The sequence below is a fragment of the Cryptomeria japonica genome, chromosome 2, assembly GCF_030272615.1.
Source record: "Cryptomeria japonica chromosome 2, Sugi_1.0, whole genome shotgun sequence".
Lineage (NCBI taxonomy): Eukaryota > Viridiplantae > Streptophyta > Pinopsida > Cupressales > Cupressaceae > Cryptomeria > Cryptomeria japonica.
Genome location: NC_081406.1, coordinates 112,004,201 through 112,018,406, shown reverse-complemented (window position 1 = coordinate 112,018,406; position 14,206 = coordinate 112,004,201).

Below are 14,206 nucleotides of genomic sequence, written 5' to 3'. Positions count from 1 at the left end.
GCCAGCTCATGAAATACCATCCACTAAATATATATATATATATATATGTATGATAATAGGTGCTTAGTCCCCATCGTATAGAGATATATATGCATACCTGCATGATCAATATGTACCTCCTAATCTTTCACAGAATCAAAGGAAGGCACTCATCTGACAATTGTCAAGACATTCAATCATTGCTAACACTTTGTATAGAAAAAGTGTAGATGGCACCTTACTCAGATGCCTCAATGTTGAGAAGGCACAAATTACCTTGAAGAAGTTCATGATGGAATATGTGGGGCACATTCTTCTGGACCAACCCTAGCAAAAACATTGTTACAAACGGGTTATTATTGGCCTACAATGGAAAAGGATGCTTACAAGTATGTCCAAATATGCAAGTAATGCCAAATGCATGGAAACCTGATTCATGCACCTGCTCAAGATCTTCAGTCAATAACATCACCATGGTCATTTTCAAAATGGGGATTAGATCTTGTAGGGAAAATAAACCCCACCTCCTCTAATAGACATAAGTTTATTCTCACAGCTACTGAGTACTTCACAAAATGGGTTGAGGTAATCCCGATGACCTTCACAACAAGAAAGAAAATAGCTAAATTCATTTTTATTATATCATTTGCACATATGGAGTTCCCATGTACATGATAACTGACAACGGACGATCCTTCAAAAATTAAGAAGTAAGTGAACTTTGCAACCAATTTCACATCCAACAACATTTTGTGACACCCTATTATCCCCAAAGCAATGGTCAAGTTGAGGCAACAAACAAGACTATTCTGAAAATTTTAAAGAAAGTTGCCAATGATACTGGATGAGATTGGCATCTCTAGCTAAATCCAACTCTCTGGGCCTATCGAACTGGTGTCCGCACAACCACTAGTACCACACCTTACTCTTTAGTTTATGGTTTAGAGGCTATTTTACCTATCAAGGTAGAATTGCCATCACTAAGAGTCTCTCTGAAAAACATTATCTCAGAAGAAGACTACAGAGTAGCACGCTTACAAGAACTATAGTTCCTAGATGAACAATGGTAAAACGCTCTAAATCATTTAAAAGGATATAAAAACAAAATGAGAAGAAGCTACAATAAAAGAGTGAACCCATGTTTCTTTGAGGTAGGTGATGTCATTCTTAAAGAAAATCAAAGGAATCTCATTGAATGCAAAAAACTAGGAAAGTTCGAGCCTAACTGGTTAGGTCCTTTTGTTATAACCAAAGTAGTTGGAAGAAATGCTTATAATTTGAAAATGATGGAGGGAGATCCACTCCTCGATCCCATTAACAACATGCCCCTAAGAAGATATTACATCTAAGGGTGGGTCCACTTCAATTTTCAGTACTGCATTGCATATCTTCATTTCACAATACATCATAGTTACTTGCACAACATATAGTTGTATACCATTATTTCTTTCTCATATAGTTGCATCAATAGCACAAGATGATTGTCAGAGTTGTTCACCTATCTGTAATGAAAGGAAAGAAGGTAGACGTATTTCCTATATACTTGATCATGAAGTTTTTAGGAGGCCTTTAGTCATTTAGTTTCAAACATCACCTTGTCATTAAGCTTTATCTATGGTTGAGTAGAGGTTTCACTATTGAACCTTGTTACCCAAAATCTATCATTCGCTATACCTCACATATTAATCAATGCTTTAAGTCATTACAGATACCTAGTTGGTCATGTGGCTAGTGAAAAATCCAAAAATCTACTTCAAGGCCGCTATAATTATCATACCCACGTAGGTTTCTTTACTTACAAGTCAAGGCAAGAAAATGAAGAAAAAGAAAAGAAAAATACTATGCCACTTTCTATCAAAAGGCAAAATAAAAAATGATATATTATTGAAATATCACACATACAAGTGCGATAATAAAAAGCTTGACTATGGGAACATACAAATAACTCCATCAAGGCTATGGACGCTTGCTGGCAATGGAGAAATATTTGAGATATTATAGTTTATAACCTCGTCGGAGCCCTAAAAGCTTGCTAGCAACAAGGTTCTATCCAGAATGCTTTTGAACTTAGAATAACTTACATAGCTAGCCACATAAGATTCCAAGGGTCTTTGATGGTTATAAGAGTCTGAATGAATTCAATGCACACACATTGGCAAAAGAAGATCCAAGTTTGAAGAATTGATAGAGAAGTTTTCTGTGCATCTGCTCATAAATATTGGTTACTGTTGTCACTAAGGATTGCACCCGTGATGCTAAGTTCAAAAAATAGCAATCCTATGAAACATGGAAACACCTTTGAGCCTATGGGTTGCTCAAAGTGAAGGTGAATCTTTGGAGATCAGGCCGACTTCCTGTTTGGTGAATCTCTTGTAAATACTATTGATAAGAAAAGGGATAGAAAGCTTGTATGTAATAAAAATCTATTCTAATGCAGGTGATGCACCAAATATCTTATCTGAGATCTACAACCTACTTAACTCACAAAATCTTCAACAAATAACCCTGATTGCTTCACAACTCAACTGAACATGTAGATGCATAAACATTTCCTAGAAAGAGATGAATTTAATGCATGCATGAAGGAAAACAACAAGTTTTCATAACTTCAAGCAATTAAAATCAACTAACACAAACTAGAACCTGCAACTAACATGTATCTCCTTGCACCACAAATTGACTGAATGAGATAAATTAGAGGATAAAAATCACAGGAAAATATCAAATCATTCATTCACTAGATAATACAAGAAGTACCAAGAAGGAAATTTGCTGCTATATTACTGAAAAATAAAGGAGTGTTGTTGTTACAAAACTCAAATACTGCTGAGCTACAATGATTTTTTGCAAAAAAGTGTATGCAAAAAAAGAAAGAACCAGAGGGAAAAAAGGAGAGAAGGAATATATAGAAATCATGATGAATCCCCTTCAAAACCCTAAACTAATTGCATGAGAAAAGTCTTGGATGAATATGCCCCAAAATGGCATAAAAACTCATGCATAATACTATAAAATAATAATCTTTGCTGCTCAAAAGGACTGCCACGGATCTTGCATGAAGAGAAACCCTCATTACTGAATATGGAATTGCCAGTCTCACCCTAAATAGCTCCATTGAAAAAATGAACCTCTTGTTTAAAAATTTGCATGTCTAAATGCGAAAAATAGCTATCCCCATGTGAAAGTTGCATGATGAACTGAACTATAACTATATGGAAAAGAAATCCCACTGAAAAAAAATCTTATGCATTCCCTGGCAACTGCTCTCTGTGTTGAAACTTCTATTAAAAATGGTTGAAAAAATGCATCTCTCTATCTTGTGAGCTTTCCAACGATATATAACACTTGCATATTCAGACAATCAATAAGCATTTACATTAATCTTTCATGCAAAAATTCATCTCCTTGCTTGGTGGGCTTTTCACCATTCAAACAACCAGTTCTGAGTCCACCGTGCAATTTTTTATTGCCATCCACTGGATTGCCTACATGAACCATGGCCGCTTGGATTAACTTTTTGTTTACTTTCTAGCGGGCCCCATCATTTGCTTTTATCTCTTCTTGTTTGCTTTCTTCATCTTGAGCCCATGAGAATGAGTGACGATAATGTACTTTGAACCAGTGAACCACTTTGAACCATTGAAGCACTTTGAATTGATTCAAAGTTCAAGTTCAAAGTTGACTTAAAAAATATATACATTCACTCATCTGTAGCCTTTTACCACATGTCAGCCTCTGATTTGCTCATTGTTCCACTTTATCTGCCATCTTAATCGCCACTAGACTTGGACCCACCTTGTTGCTAAGTCGTGGTGATAACTGGGCATGCAACTTTTCCTAAGCCTTAGCAACAACCGTCGGATCTTCTAGACTTGCATGATCTTTAGCCTCTCTGAGCACTTTCTCTTATGCCACGGTGTCACCATGTGTCACCTCTTTTGGATCCAACTAGGCACCACCTTAACCTCCACATCATCAGTCACTATGTCAGAGGGGATAATCATCAAGCATCTTCATCATGCGGTATAGTCACGGTCATCGATTTGTCCTCAAACTAGTCGATCTTTAGCACCTTAGCCTCTCACCTTTTCTGCACTTTCTTTGTCGCCAAGTCGCGGAGATAACTGGTGAGCTTCTTTATATAGCGATATAGCGATAGCCCTTAGATCTTTCGGACTATTGTTGATCTTTCCTCAACTTTCTTGACCTTTAACCTCGGCTAATTTTCTCTCTTGTGTTGCATGTCAAGATGTGTCACCCTCTGATTGGCTCATGAGATCCATCTGGGCACCACCTGTCCGTCGGGCTTGCCACACATCTTACTCTGTCGGATATCCTTCTTTCAGCCAAAGTAATCCCTCGGTGAGCTATTTACCAGTCTCATCGAACTTACAGTTTCATCGATATTGTTATGTCGATGAAACTGAGCTTTCATTGAAACCTTTTCGGGACTTATCGCGGCCAAGGTCTGTTCGATGTCGATGGAACTGAGCTTTTGATGAAACCTTTTCGGGACTCATCATGGCCAAGGTCTGCTTGATAAATTACCCATCTATGCCATGTCACCACCCACTGGACCATCACCTATCTTGCCACATGTCACCTTGTGATTTGCTCAGAGTCCACCTTGGCACCACTTGACCTATCGCGAGGGTATTCATTCTGGGCACTTCACAACTGCGGTACAGTGACAGTCATGGATAGCCCCGAAATGTCACTCCACCATCTGATTTCTCTCAATTTGGTGATTGATCTTTAACTTGCTCCTCACTTGAGTCAACTATTTGACAAGTTCCATCGAACTTCCATTGGGCCTTCGAGGCAACATCAAACTTGTTACTTTGATGTCCGATGGACTTGGGCTCACCTTGTTGCCAAGTTGTGATGATAACTGGGCTTGCATCTTTCCATTGCGCCTTAGTGATAACCGTCAGATCTTTTGCCTGACCATTGGATGTGATCAATCTTCTCGATCTTTACTCTTGGTCTTTATGGTCTGATGCAAAATTTGGGGCACCTTGAGATGTGCGTGCGCGGGGTCCACCGAGCCACAAGCTTCTTCTTGCCAAAATCATGTAAGCTTTGACACTATAGTTATATGTGACTTTAGTTTTAAATACAAAAAATCTCTTCCATGCAACCAATGTGGGATAAATGTTCTTCATGCATGGTGACTGAAAATGGTTGGAAGTTCTCTAGCCTTAAAAAAAACCCTCTTTGGCGCCAAAGAAAAAACTTTACACTGGCTGATTGCATTTGCTCTGAGTTTCTTTTGTCCTTACTTCATCAGGTGGCAGGGTGAATTCAGCATTCTTAAATCAGCATGCTGATCTCAACCTCTTCGGGAGCCTATTTTAACCCACATGTTGCATTGTTTTTCCTATATCTGCACATGAAGAAAACAAGTTAGACAAAAAACATGTATTTCTGATTTTTTTGCTCATGATTTAACCTTTTCAATATGAATGAATGCAAGGATTCATTAGGGCACCAAATTTGGCATGTGCAAAGTTTTGGTAACATTTTTGGTGACCTCTCAAGGGTGTTTGCCTGCTAAATAGTAGAATCCAGTAGCCTAGCATATCCATTGGGCATTGAGTCAATTATGCCTTCCTCAAAAATCTAGAACTGCATCTCAGCATTCTAAACAAAACTGAAAAGGAAACTACAAACACTCTGCATACAATTGAGCCTGCACATTGTGCAATCTGCACTTAAGGAAAAAAGAAACAAAACTGAAGGAAAAAAAATCAACGACGATATGCCTGAAAGCACTTAATCAATTTAAACTACCACAGCTCTGCTTATAGCTGAACCTGCAAACTGCTGAAAAGAAAGAACTGCAACTATTCTGCTATGTACATATGCAAACTATTAGTACTCAATAACATAGTTTGAGGTGAATCCCATTGACAGGGATTGGCAATACCTCTCCATCCAACTTAGCAAGATGGAATGCATTATTCTATTTGCATTCGGTGATAACATACGGACCATCCCACATGGCATCAAACTTGGTATGTCTACCAGGTCTATTCTTTAATTCACCCCATTTGAAAACAAGATCACCTTGATTAAATATGTGTGATACAACTTTTCTATCAAAGGTTCTCTTCATCTGAGCATGGTGAATTTCTAATTTTTTGTATGCTTCCCTACGAGTTTCTTCTAACTCCATAAGCTGAGCAAGCCTAATCTGAATTGGCTGCTCTTCAAGTAACTCAAACTCTTTTACACAATTCAAAGTTATCAATTCAACTAAAATAAGTAACCTGGCTTCTTTTCCATAAGTTAAAACATAAGGAGAGTTACTCGTTGATCTCTTTGGTGTAATTTTGTTAGCCCAAAGGGCTAATTTGAGCTTTTCATGCCAAGTTCTCTGATTCTCAACAATGGTTTTCTTAATAATGTTGATCAAGTTCTTCTTAGTTGATTCATCTTTTCCATTACCCTGGGGTAATAATTGGATGAAGTATTCAAATATATATTATGCTTAACGGACCAATCTGAAACACTAGACCAATGAAATCTAAAGCATTATTAGAAATTATTGATTCTGGGGTACCAAATGTGGACACTAAGTCTTGATAGAAATTCAGGATAGAAGTTTCATTAGCTTCTTTCAATGGAACTGCTTCTGTCTACTTTGTGAAATAATCAATTATTGTAAGAATCCATTTGTGACCTGCACTTGAAGGTGGATTAATAGGTCCTATAAAATCAAGCCCCCACTTTGCAAAAGGCTGCTCTACTTCAATTGGTTACAAAGGCAAGGTTGCCAGCCTCTATTTTCCTGCAAACAATGAACATTTTTCACATTTATTCACCCATGAGTGAGCATCCTTAAACATTTCAGGCCAATAATAACCAACTCTCATAATTTTCAGAGCTGTTGTTCTTGCTACAAAGTGAGCTCCTGCAGGTCCTTCATGAAATTCACTTAGAAATTTTTCAATCTGATCTGGCTCAATGCATCTTAATAGAATATCATTATAATATTTTTTGAACAAAATACCATCTATTAAATCATAAGGAATGGCTTTTAGCCTAAAATACCTTCATTTTCATCTATCTAAGCCTTCCTAACAGTCACCAATTTGTAAATAATGGGCAATTTTTTGATTCCAAGTGACTGGCAAAGCTGGGGCAGCAGGTTGTTCTTCATTATTAAGCATGGTTTCAACTTGTTTCTCCACTTCTTTACTATTTTTTGTGCCAGCAAGCTGCTCACATAAACCCTTCCCTCTAACTAGCTTGGTTACCTTGATAGAGATGTCATATTCCATTGCCTTAGTAATCCAACCTGCCCTTTTATCATTTATGTCTTTGTTGAGCAAAAACTCTTTCATTGTATGATGAGCAACCATAAGTTGAATCTTATTGTTAGAGAGTGTGTGCCTAAATTTCTTAAGGCTTCTTATTACTGCTAACACATGCTTTTCTACAAATGAGTATCTAGTCTCATAATCATGCAAAATTTGGCTAAAGAAAACAACTGGTTGTTCTAAACCTTCATCATTTTGCTGACATAACATTGTAAAAATAGTGTCCTCACTCCCAAAGTCATATAGAATAATATTTTTCTTAAAATTAGGATTAATGAGAGTAGGGGCTGCTGCAATTGCTTCTTTAAACTCTTTGAAATTGTTCTTACCTTCCTTAGTCCACTAAAAAGGAATGTTTTTCTTAAGCATGGTTGTAAGTGGCTGCATCAATGTTGCAATATGAGGAATAAACCTTTTGATAAAGTTAATCCTACCTATGAAACTCTAGAGTCCCTTCTTATGTGTCGGTAATGGTAATGCAAGTATGGTTGTGATCCTCTCAGGATCTATTGAAATCCCATGCTTTGAAATAATATATCCCAGCAACTTGCCTTCATGAACAACAAATATTCTCTTTTTGGGATTTAATGAAACTCCATATTCCCTGCATCTTTCAAATACCTGTCTGAGATGGTCAAGATGTTCATTAGTCTTTTTAGAATTAATAGTTACATCATCTAGGTAGACCAAAACAAACTTTTTAATCAGGCCTTGAAATGCCATATCCATTGCACGCTGAAATGTTGCCCCTACATTGATTAGTCCAATTGGCATTTTATTATAAGCCATTGTACCCCACTTGGTGGTAAATGTTGTTTTGTACTTGTCTTCTTCTTTGACCAGAATTTGGTTATATCTTAAATAACCATCAAGTAATGAGAATCTCTCTGAACCTGATACAACCTGCAAAAATTTGCTTCATTGAGGGCAGTGGGTAATGGTCTTTCAGGGATGCTCTATTTAGGTCTCTAAAATCAACACATAATCTGAGTTCACCATTCTTCTTCCTAACGGGAACTAGATTGGAAACCCAGGATGTCTGCTTCATTGGAAATGTGATGTTTCCTTCTATCAGCTTATTTAACTCAGTCCTCATAAGATATTCTAATTTTGGATTAATAGGTCTTTCTTTCTACCTTACTGGTTTTGCATTATCTACCAGCTCTATTGTATGTTGGGCTAAATGAGGATCAAATCCTTTTAAATCTTCATACCTCCATGCAAATATGTCATTGAATTCTTGACAAAGTTTTACAAAAGCATGTTTTTCTTCAAGGGTACATACCTTGCTAATTTTTAGTAGCTTGTCCTTGAATATCTCAACAAGTTCATAATATGTTGGCATTTTTTATTATTATGTTGTGATTGTCATTGATGGACACACACTTGCTATGAGATCACTTTTTGTATGTATAAGTTAAAGCTCAACTGGTATTTGTTCAAACCGGTATGATGTATTATAGTCTTTAGACTATCGATGTTTTGCAGAAAGTGTTTACTGATCTGAAGCGCTATGAAGACCCCAAGCGGCTCGAGGATCTCAAGCGGTATGAAGGAATGAAGCGGCACAACTCATATTTCCTAGTCTTCATTTTGACAAACCAACAATCGGTATTTTGCTTAAACCGATATTTTGTATGAACCGGTAATACTCTGTGATGAGTTACCAATTGGCATTTTGTGATGAGTTACCATCCACCGATTGTTTGGCGGTGCACACACTTTAATGATTCTTTTTGTGCCATGTTACAGAATATGTCTAGATGCATTGAACCTAGGAAATTGTATTGTAATCCTATTGGACCGACATGAAATCAGATTCCTTCATAAGGACATCATGTCTATGGTTTTAGGTTGTTGCTAGGGTTTAAGGTGGTTGATGAATTTTTGTAAGTGAGATTATAGAAGAGAAGTTCATGTCTATGAGAAAAAGCTAGAGTATGAATGTGTTGAAGACTGAAGTAATGCTAGAATTCATTAGGAATGAGCTATCAAGGATCTAATCAAGCAATCTGTGCTATTTGCTAGATCACTCACTTGTTGATTACTCACATCTTCGACAAGTCTGAAGCCCTTAACTGGGTAGGCCCAAAAAGCCTTTTGTAAATCCTCTAACAAGGTGGTTCACATATGTGGATCTAAAATCCTCTAGCAAGGTAGTCCTTAATCAGACTTATCTCCTAACAGAGATTGAGATTCCTAACAAGATCTGTTCTGGTAAAGAACATTGTATGACCTTAACCGGTCTGGTTCCTATTCTGCAGATAGTTACTTGTGAGTTTCATCTCACCGTAGTTTTTCCCATTTGGGTTTCCACGTCAAAATATCTTGTGTTATGGTGTTTGTGCTTCTATAGGTGAATGCATTATTTTATATTTGGTTTGCATGTGTGCTAACCGGTTTGTTTGCTAAACTGTGTTACCGGTTTACTGCTAGACTAGTAAAGTCTTTAAGTACATAGATTTTTGGCATACTAATTCACCCCCCCCCCTCTTAGTATTCATCATAATATTCTTCCTTCACAAACATGTTGCCTTTATCCTTTCTGAATTGATCAGATGTATTAAAAATAGATTCAAGGGTTACCAAACCCTTGGGCAACTTGTTAGTTTTCAATTGGAGAAACTGATTTTCATATTGATCATTGAACTTATGCTGATTTCCAGCAAAAAACTTAGCTTCTTCAATTAGAAAATTGGTAATATGCTCATCTGAGTCAAAAACTTGCCAATTAACAGTGTTATCTAGAACTAAGGGCCTTACTACAACTTTAACATGTTGTTGTCTATCAATATTTTCTAGCTCTTTTGGAATATTGAACTGAGCTCCTAAAGCAACAAGCCTATCTACTTCTTTATTTTGACTTCTAGGTACGGACAACAGATTAAATGCATCAAAATCTTCAATTAAATCCCAAATTCTGTGCTTGTACATCTTCAGAACATCATTTTGGGTGACATGGACATTCCTTACTTGGTTCACTACTAGTTCACTATCACCAAAAACTTGTAAACATTTAACTTTTTCTGCCTAGCCCATTCTAAGCCATGTGCTAATGATTCATACTCAACTGTATTGTTTGTACAGCTAAAAAAAAATTTGAAAGTAGTGTAGTATCTCATACCTTCGGGTGAAACTAGCATAACACCACCTTCGAAACCATTTTTACCTCTTGAACCATCAAAGTAGAGCTACCAAACCTGATTTTTCTGTTGTTCTGACTGCTGGTCAAGCGGAATATCCTATTTTTCAAGCTTAGGAATAACATAATCCTCCTCATGAATCATATAAACACCAAGACCTATTTCATCCATGTTGATGAAAGGATCTTCTGCAGTATTTTGGGTTGCCCACTCATCCAAATTCACATCAGGTATGCCTTGAATAGTTGTATCTAGATCTTGGATAGGTGGTAACTCCTCACAGTCTTTGATGGTAAGATCTGCATTTCTAGGACTTGGGGTATATGGTTCTAAGTTGCAAGTGGCTTGGGGTTCTAACTTAATGGTAGCCTCAGTACCATACCAGGTTCTAAAAAACAAGTGTGACCAATCAGCAGAGAGGTATCCTCCTAATTTTGTTGTGAAATCTCTAGATAGACAAATAGAAAAGTGTGGAGGTAAGTCAGCTATGTACATGTCCTGAGGTATTATAAAATTAGGACAAGCATGCAAGGTCAAACCAAGATCTTTGACCAATCCAACTGACTTAATTGTTGTTCCATCTAATTTTACAACTCCTCTAGAAATAGGCTCATAAATTAGACCAAGTTTATTTGCAAGGTCTTTGGGCATAATTGAACTATTGGCTTCTAAGTCTATCAAGTAATTGTGGACTAGATGGTTGCCAATTATCAATGTTATAAAAAATGAAGGAGGATTTAGTGTTTGGATTGGCTGATTATTCTTAACTGAGATATCTGTGTAGGAGAAAAAGTGACACTAAGCAAACATGCCCTAATCTCACTTTCAACCACACACTTGCGGAATACAAAAGAGCCTAGAGGTATCACACAATTGGCTACTTCTTTTTGTGGAAGAGAGAGCCACGGGATACCTATTAGGATTTCTATTCCTTTGTTGCAAATGATAGATAGGATGATGCAAGTTCAATTCCTAACCCCAAAGTGCAAGTATGAACTAATAACAAGATTACAGAATTGAACTTAAACAATGGAAAGTTGTAAACACAAGGACAAGACAAGAATGTAAATGCGTACCCGGTGTTAAAATATGAATGAAAATGTTCGGGACGGGGGCGCGGGTGCCACTGTCCTGATTCTGCCCCTGAAACTGCTCTGGAAACTGCTGTTTTGTAACCTGGAAAAGCTGTCAAAAATGCTGAAAATGTTGTCTGTCAGGAGGACCAGGGTGCCCAGCGCCCCTGTCCTGGCAGGACCAAGGCACCCCATGCCCTTGTCCTGGTCTTTTGCTCTGAAATTTGGTGGGAAGGTCGGTCTCAGTTTGCTTCTCCCGGATCTGCAACCTGCGGCATCGTCCGAGTCCCGAAACCTGTGCTTATATCTGAAAAGGGTATGGGCGGCTATATATGGTTTTGCCTTAGTCAAACCCCCGCTTCGGTGATTTCCACCTCCACGAATAGCCAAGTTGTATTGTAAAATGTATTGTGTGTGCAGACCTAGTGTGTGTGCAAGGTCCTAAAATGCAAGTAAGCAAACTAGAGCAACCTAGAAAGTAAACCCTAATTGCTTGTAAATGACAATGTAAATGCTCTAAATCAAGATGCAAAGTGATCTAAAGCATGAATAAGTGATATAATGAGGCTTATGCAAAGACATGAAAATAACATGAAATCATACCCAACCCCAAGGGAGGGGTACAAGCCAATCTTCAGTCGGTAATCCCCTATTGCTCTTCAATGTCTTCAAAGCCCTAAATGGATGAATGAAATTGATAAATGCTTGATAGATGGATGTTGAATGTTGTTGAAGTCTTCAAAGATCTGCTCTTTTGCTGCATAGAAGGTCCCCTGAAAACAAAATTCGGATCCTTTCAAATGAAGAAAGAGAGCTCTTATGTAGGAAACCCTAGGTCGTAATTTCGTCTTTTGGCCGACCTAGAGATTGAATATCCCACCAATTTCTTGGGGTTAAGCTTTATTTTATGATTGGATTGTGCTCCCAAAATTTCGAGAAAAATGTCCGGGACCATGTGCACTCCGGGTGCCACGGTCCCGACAACTTTTCACCAAATTTTCAGGGCCGTTGGATATGATGATTTTAGAGAGAATCCCGAAGTTACAGGTGATTTCGAGATGTTTTGACCCCGAAACCAAGCCCCCAAGTTCGAAATAGGACTTAATTGGGGTTTTTGATTGAGTGATGTATTGGAAGAATAAAATGAAAGGGGCACACTTTAATGAAAAGGGCCCAACTTTATGATATGGGAGATGATAAAATAGAACCTTAGACCTAATTAATTTAATTAATTACGTGCTAAAAGGGGAAATGCAATGCAAAATGCAAAATGCGCCAAGGCGGGTGCTAAACTAGGTGTGAAATTGTACCACCCTAGCAAGTGCGTACAATTTACGACGCTACATTTAGCCCCCACTTTAGCGGTCATATGAACACTACGTGCATATGCAAGCTAAAGTACAGAAAAGTAAACATTATTTGAAAAAGGATATATCCATAAGTCTGTCGAATGAAGCCCCCAGCGGTATCTGCAGTACACAGTTAGGAACCGCACCCTACAAAACACACGTTAGATCACAAAATCACCTAATGCTTACTAAGGAAGGTGATGAAAATTCGAGGGTAGCTATATGCCCCCCCCCCTGTTTCGGCTTGCTAATTTTAGTGAGTTGAAACAGGGTATCATGTTTACCACTTCGAATTGTTAAAGAATATTGATGACAAATGCTCACAAGAAGATTTGATATGAGATCAAAAACTAATGGAGAATCATTTGGTAAGAAAGAGGACTAAATCTCAATTCCAACACAACAAAGAGTGTGAGGATTTGAGAGTTCTCTAACACAAGATGAAGGATGTAAATGGAAACAAAATGCAAAGAGAAGAAAAGAAAGGAAAAAAGCATGAATACACACATTGGTGATCCATGAGAAGAATAATGAGAGAGAAAACATGGACTTCTACCCCTAGATCTTGTCTAGGTGATCCATGGGAAAAGGACATGGAAAATTAGCCCCTAGAGTCTATCTAGGTGATCCTTGTAAGGGAGGAGAGTGAGAAAGTCTAGCCTTATGCCGCTAGTTCCACTCAACCTCGTGCATGTGTGTGTAAGGGAGGTTAGAAGCACCTCATAGGAGTCTATGCCTGAGTATGCTACAACCTGTATATGTATAGTACAAAAACGTGACATCTCGCTCTAAGAGTCTGTGCTCTGGTTCCGAGAATAATCACCTTGCATAAAAGAAAAATGGAGACATCTCGCTCTAAGAGTCTGTGCTCTGGTTCCGAGAATGACCCATTGCTCAAAAAGTGTAATGTTTATGTCATAAGCAAAGTAGAACAAGGATACCTACCTTCATCATAAAAGAAGATACCCCAAAAATGCAACAATGTCATAGATCCAAGCAAGAGGGTTTTGCACTCTTTAAGCAAGGATAAGATAGTTGAAAAGGGATATCTTGTAGTATGTGTAAAGGAGATCCTTAGAGGAGAAGAGATATTTGTACAAAAGACACCTGTCCCCGAGAGGAATTGTTTTAGACAAATATAACATCTTTTAGAATAAGACAAAGAAGAGAATAAGAATGCAATACTTCCTTCTTTTGTAAGGTGAAAGTGATTCTTAATGAAGGATGACACTCTTTTTAACCCAATTGGGAGAGTGAATTCATTATGGATGTATTTTACCAAGTGCAAAAGAGGTTGTAGTCAAGGACTTACACCTCTTGTAAGAGAGAATCCTTGA